The sequence below is a fragment of the Brachypodium distachyon genome, chromosome 2 (genome assembly GCF_000005505.3).
Source record: "Brachypodium distachyon strain Bd21 chromosome 2, Brachypodium_distachyon_v3.0, whole genome shotgun sequence".
Classification (NCBI taxonomy): Eukaryota; Viridiplantae; Streptophyta; class Magnoliopsida; order Poales; family Poaceae; genus Brachypodium; species Brachypodium distachyon.
In genome coordinates, this window is record NC_016132.3 from 31,984,337 (window position 1) to 31,989,707 (window position 5,371).

Consider the following 5,371-nt stretch of genomic DNA (forward strand, 5'->3'; position numbering starts at 1 on the left):
TGAGACACAACGAGATGATTGTCATTTGTTAGTCTCAAGTACGATGTATATGCCAGTCCTACACCTGAGGTCATCGCATGAGCTTGGGATGTGAATCGGCCTACTTACGGGTTGCCAAACGCTACTCCGTAACTAGGTGGTTATAAAGGTAGCTTTCGGATTTGCTGAGAAGCATGCTGCGAGTCATGGTTGATCAAGATGGGATTTGCCCCTCCTATTCGGAGAGATATCTCTGGGCCCTCTCGAGTGATCAGATTCGGAAAGCATGGCCATGCGACTTTGTTTAAATGTTAACCCGTTCGGGAATCTGTATCACAGGAACGAGAAGAGAGTCAAGCTATCCACAAGGATGACAAGCCCTTGCCTTGAGCTCGACACACATATCGTGAGGCAAAAGGAATGTTGCATATGACACATTGTATGGTTCGTCAATATACCTTGTGGTCACTCGGGAGTTGGCACATGTTGCTAGGTGCCGCTACCAACTATCGACTTGAGTCGGTGCCAGTGGACGAGTAAGGTGTTACTCGGGCCCGCAGTCCGAGCTCGTAGTCGTGTCCGACTGACCGCGAACCTGAAGGGTCACACGCTTAAGGGGTGGGGACCGAGTTGGATCGGATCCAACTCGTATCGGGCTTAGACTCCTAACGGGCCTCAAGTGTTGAGCCCACTAGGGACGTCTATATAAGTGGAGGAGACCAACCCGGCTAGGGTTACACCAGTCCAGACGCGAGTTATACTCGGCCGTCACACCTCCATGCCCAAAACCTTGTGATCGAATCTAGTAGTCCGCCGCACGGAGTTCCTCCCTGTACGTGTGGATACCTCGGAGGCGCTGCACCTGCGGCGCTTGGACGAACTGCTCGTGGGATCAGCAAGGAGGAGCAGGCCGAACGACTACTCGGCATCGACACGCATCATCGACTCTACTTCCGCTACGGGTCTGCGCGTCTAGTGGTAATCTCGTGATCCATTATCTACAGCATTGATCCGGGCGGAATCGGTAGAATTTTTATTTTGTGCTAGCGTTGCCTACCTCGTTCCCCAACACCTCTCCTACTCCATCCCTGAGGCGGAAGCGGCCGCCATCATCAACACGTATGCCAACAACGTCCAGGACTCGAAGATGCGTGAGAAGCTCAACACGCACCGGATCCGGACCACAAGGGATCTCTACGCTCTCGTGCAAAGGTGCGTGATGGCCGAGAAAGGGCGCTTAGCGCCTGAGCTTGCCGCCAAAGCAGCGGCAAACCCACCAAAGGGCCCCGGGAAGAAGAGCTCCCGGAAACGCGATGGGAAGCAAGTGCTTGCCGTGGAACCGGGGGCTCCTCAGACGCCTACCAAGATGGCGGCGTCGGCGGGGGCATCGGGTAGCAAGCCGGCAGCGGCCACACGCTGCCCCATCCACACCAACGCTACCCACGACGCGCAGGACTGCCGCACTCTCCAAACCATCAAGGAGAAGCGCGAGCAGCGCCACGAGGAGCGCCGCGCTGCCGGGTCTTGCTTCAGCGGCGGGGACATTGTGCACCTCTCTCGGGACTGCCCGAACAACCCCCACGGCGAAGCAGGCTGGGGCGCAGCCGGTGGCAACAAGGGAGAACCCGCGGGTGGTCGTGGTCAGGCCCGCGGCTTCAAGGACCGGCCTACCCGGGGACGCGACAAGCCTCGCGCTGAGCAGCACGAGGATGTCTACAGCGACTACGACGCCGACGAGCCCGGTTTCCAGGAGTCTCGCGACGTCGCCTGCATCCACGGGGGAGCGTATGCTCTCACGTCTCACGCCGCCGTGAAGTGGCTCACGTGTGAGGTTTGCGCCCCTCCTCCCCAGTGTAGAGGCGCAGCAGCCGTTGAGTTGGTCGCATGTGCCGATCACCTTCAACTCGGACGATCACCCGATCCGTCCCTTGGGTTCAGGGGTGCTCCCCCTCGTAGTGTCGCTGATCATAAACAACGTGACGGTGACCAAGGTACTAGTGGACAGCGGAGCAAGCCTCAACCGGCTGTCCGCCAAGCTGGTGGAAAAGCTTCAGCTTCACCTGGAGCAGATGAAGCCCACCGACCCGTTCCGGTGGATCAACCCCGGAGTGGTGCAGCCCATGGGGTGAATCACGCTCCCGGTGACCTACGGTTCCCGGGAAGCGTTCCGGACTGAGCACATCATTTTCGATGTGGCTCACACCCCGTTGCCATACAACGGGATCATTGGTCGGCCAGCGCTGATCAAGTTCATGGCGGCAACCCATTGCACCTACGGCATGATGAAGATGATGTCAACGTACGGCATTCTCTCCATCAAGTGCGACCTGAAGGACGCTGCTTGGTGGGTGGGCGAGGTCATAAAGACCTCCGCAGTGGCGGATCCTGGCGACTACAATGTTGCCGGGAATGAGGATCCACTTACGGGTGAACAACCCGCACAGAAGAAGGCGCGAGCCGCTCCCGGGCAGGATGTCGGGGGCAACTCTAGCTCCAGCCCGCGCGTAAGCAAGCGCACGAACCTGAAGGAGGAGGGCACAAAGGTCAAGAAGGTGCCCCTGCATGCCGGCAACGAGGCACGCACCGTCTCCATCGGTGCGAGCCTCGGTGACAAATAGGAAAGCGCCCTCATCACCTTCCTCCGGGAGAACTCTGACGTGTTCGCTTGGGAGCCGTCAGATCTTTCAGGAGTCCCTAGGGAGGTGATTGAGCATCCGCTGGCGGCACGGCCAGACGCACGGCCCGTCAAGCAGAAGGTTCGCCGGCAAGCACAAGAACGCAAGGACTTCATGCAGCAAGAAGTGGAGAAGCTCAAGAACGCCGGGGCGATCAGGGAAGTGTTGTACCCCACTTGGTTAGCGAACCCTCTTGTAGTCCCTAAAGCTGGAAATAAATTGCGCATGTGTGTAGATTTTACTGATCTTAACCGTGCATGTCCAAAGGATCCCTTGCCTGTACCCCGTATCGATCAAATAGTAGATTCTACAGCGGATTGCGAGTCTTTGTGCTTTCTAGATGTCTTCTCCGGCTACCATCAGATTAAGATGGCAATCGAAGATGTGGAGAAAACAGCGTTCATCACCCCGGTTGGCTGCTACTGTTACACATGCATGCCTTTCAGGTTGAAGAATGCGGGCTCGACATTTCAGCGCGCCTTGCGCGAGTGTCTAGGACCCCAGCTAGGCCGGAACATCGCGGCGTAGGGACTCGCTCGTTGAGGACCTGCAGGAGACATTCAACAACCTCCGCAGGATCAAGCTCAAGCTTAATCTCGAGAAGTGCACGTTTGGTGTGGACTCGGGGCACTTGCTGGGCTTCTTGGTCTCTTAGAGGGGAATCGAAGCCAATCCGCAGAAGATCAAAGCGATCGAAAAGATGGAGGCACCCCGCAAGGTTAGAGACGTCCAGCGCCTCAACGGGTGCGTTCCGGCGCTCGGGCGTCTCATATCAAGGTTGGGCGAGCGAGCCCTGCCTTTCTTCAAGGTGATGAAGAAAAAGGGTCCAATCAATTGGACTCCCGAGGCGGAAGCGGCGTTCCAGGAGTTGAAGAGGTACCTGAAGTCGCCGACGGTCCTCGTCGCCCCCAAATCAGGCAAGCCGTTGCTGTTGTACCTAGCAGCGACGGATCAGGTACTGAGCTCCGTGCTTGTTGCCGAGAGGGAAGATCAAGTCCCGGGGACTGGGACCGAAGGGCCGGGGGCTCCCGGCGAGCCGAAGGAACCCCCGGCTACCTCCTCTGCCCCAGGATCCGAGGGACAACCCACGCAGGCTGCCCCCCGCAAGCGGCTAGTGCAGCATCCCGTGTACTTCGTTAGCACAATGTTGCGCGATGCCCAGGTACGGTACCCGCAGGTCCAGAAGCTTCTGCTTGGGATCCTGCTCGCTTCAAGGAAGCTGCGCCACTACTTTCAGGCACACAGCATCACGGTGGTGTCGGGGTTCTGCCTAGAGAGGGCCCTCACCAACCACGAAGCCACCGGGAGGGGGGCCGAGTGGAGGCTGGAGCTGGCGGAGTTCGGGCTGCGTCTCGCCAACACCAAGAGCATCAAGAGCACCGCTCTCGCTGAGTTCATCGCGGAGTGGACGTAAATAGGCATAGAGGGAGAAGAGCCGGAGGCGAGCCTTCCCGACAGATTGGACGAAGGGTACTGGGTCATGTACTTCGACGGCGCCTTCTGCTTGCAAGGCGCCGGTACCGGAGTGGTGATCGAGTCGCCCACTGGAGACCAACTCAAGTTCGTAATACAGCTCGACTTCGCCAACTCCACCAACAACACGGCAGAGTACGAGGACTGCTTGCCGGCCTGCGCGCGGCGATCGCCCTTGACATCAAGCGCCTGGTTGTTCGCGGGGACTCCCAACTCGTGATCAACCAGGTAAATAAGGACTACGACTGCCCCCAGATGGCAGCGTACGTGGAGGAAATGCAAAAATTGGAGTCCAAGTTCAAAGGACTTCGATTCGAGCACGTAAAGCGCAAGGACAACTTTGTTGCGGATGAACTGTCCAAATGAGCAGCGGAACGCAGCAAGGTGCCTCCTGGGGTGTTCATGCAGAGGCAGTCAAAGCCCGCCGTCGACCCCAAGACAGTTGCCGGGGAAGCCCCTCCGGCAACTCAGGGTGACCCTGCAGTTGCAGGGGACTATGCTGCCAAGTTGGTGGCATATACTAGCCGGGAGCCACCACCCTGGGGACAGATATTATTCGCCACCTCAAGGACGGGACTCTCCCGGAGGAAGACATTGCCGCGTAGCGACTAGCCCGGCAAACTAAGATGTACGCCCTGGTGGACGGAGAACTCTACCGGAGGCGTCCTAACGGAGTCATGCTCCTCTGCGTGCCCCAGGAGGAAGGGCGCCTGTTGCTGGAAGATATCCATCGAGGCACATGCTCACACCATGTGGCCTCTAGGGCACTAGCTGGGAAAGCGTTCCGGCACGGCTTCTACTGGCCGACAGCACTAGCCGATGCCGAACAATTAGTCAAGACCTGTGAAGCATGCCAGTTTCACGCCAAGAAGAGCAACCAACCAGTGCAAGCCCTGCAAGTCATCCCGTCCTCATGGCCGTTCGCGGTCTAGGGGCTGGACATCGTCGGCAAGCTGCCGAGAGCAGTTGGTGGCTACGAGTACCTATTCGTGGCCATCGATAAGTTCTCGAAGTGGATCGAGGTGGAGCCTGTCCGAGCCGTCACGACGCTGGCGGCCATCAAGTTCTTCAAAGGCATTGTGTGCCGGTTTGGTGTGCCTAACGGCATTATCACCGACAACGGCACGCAATTCACTAGTGCGGTGTTCCAAGCTTACTGCGAGGACATGGGCACTAAGATTCACTTTGCCTCTATTGCTCATCCGAGGAGCAATGGACAAGTTGAGCGAGCCAACGCAGAGGTT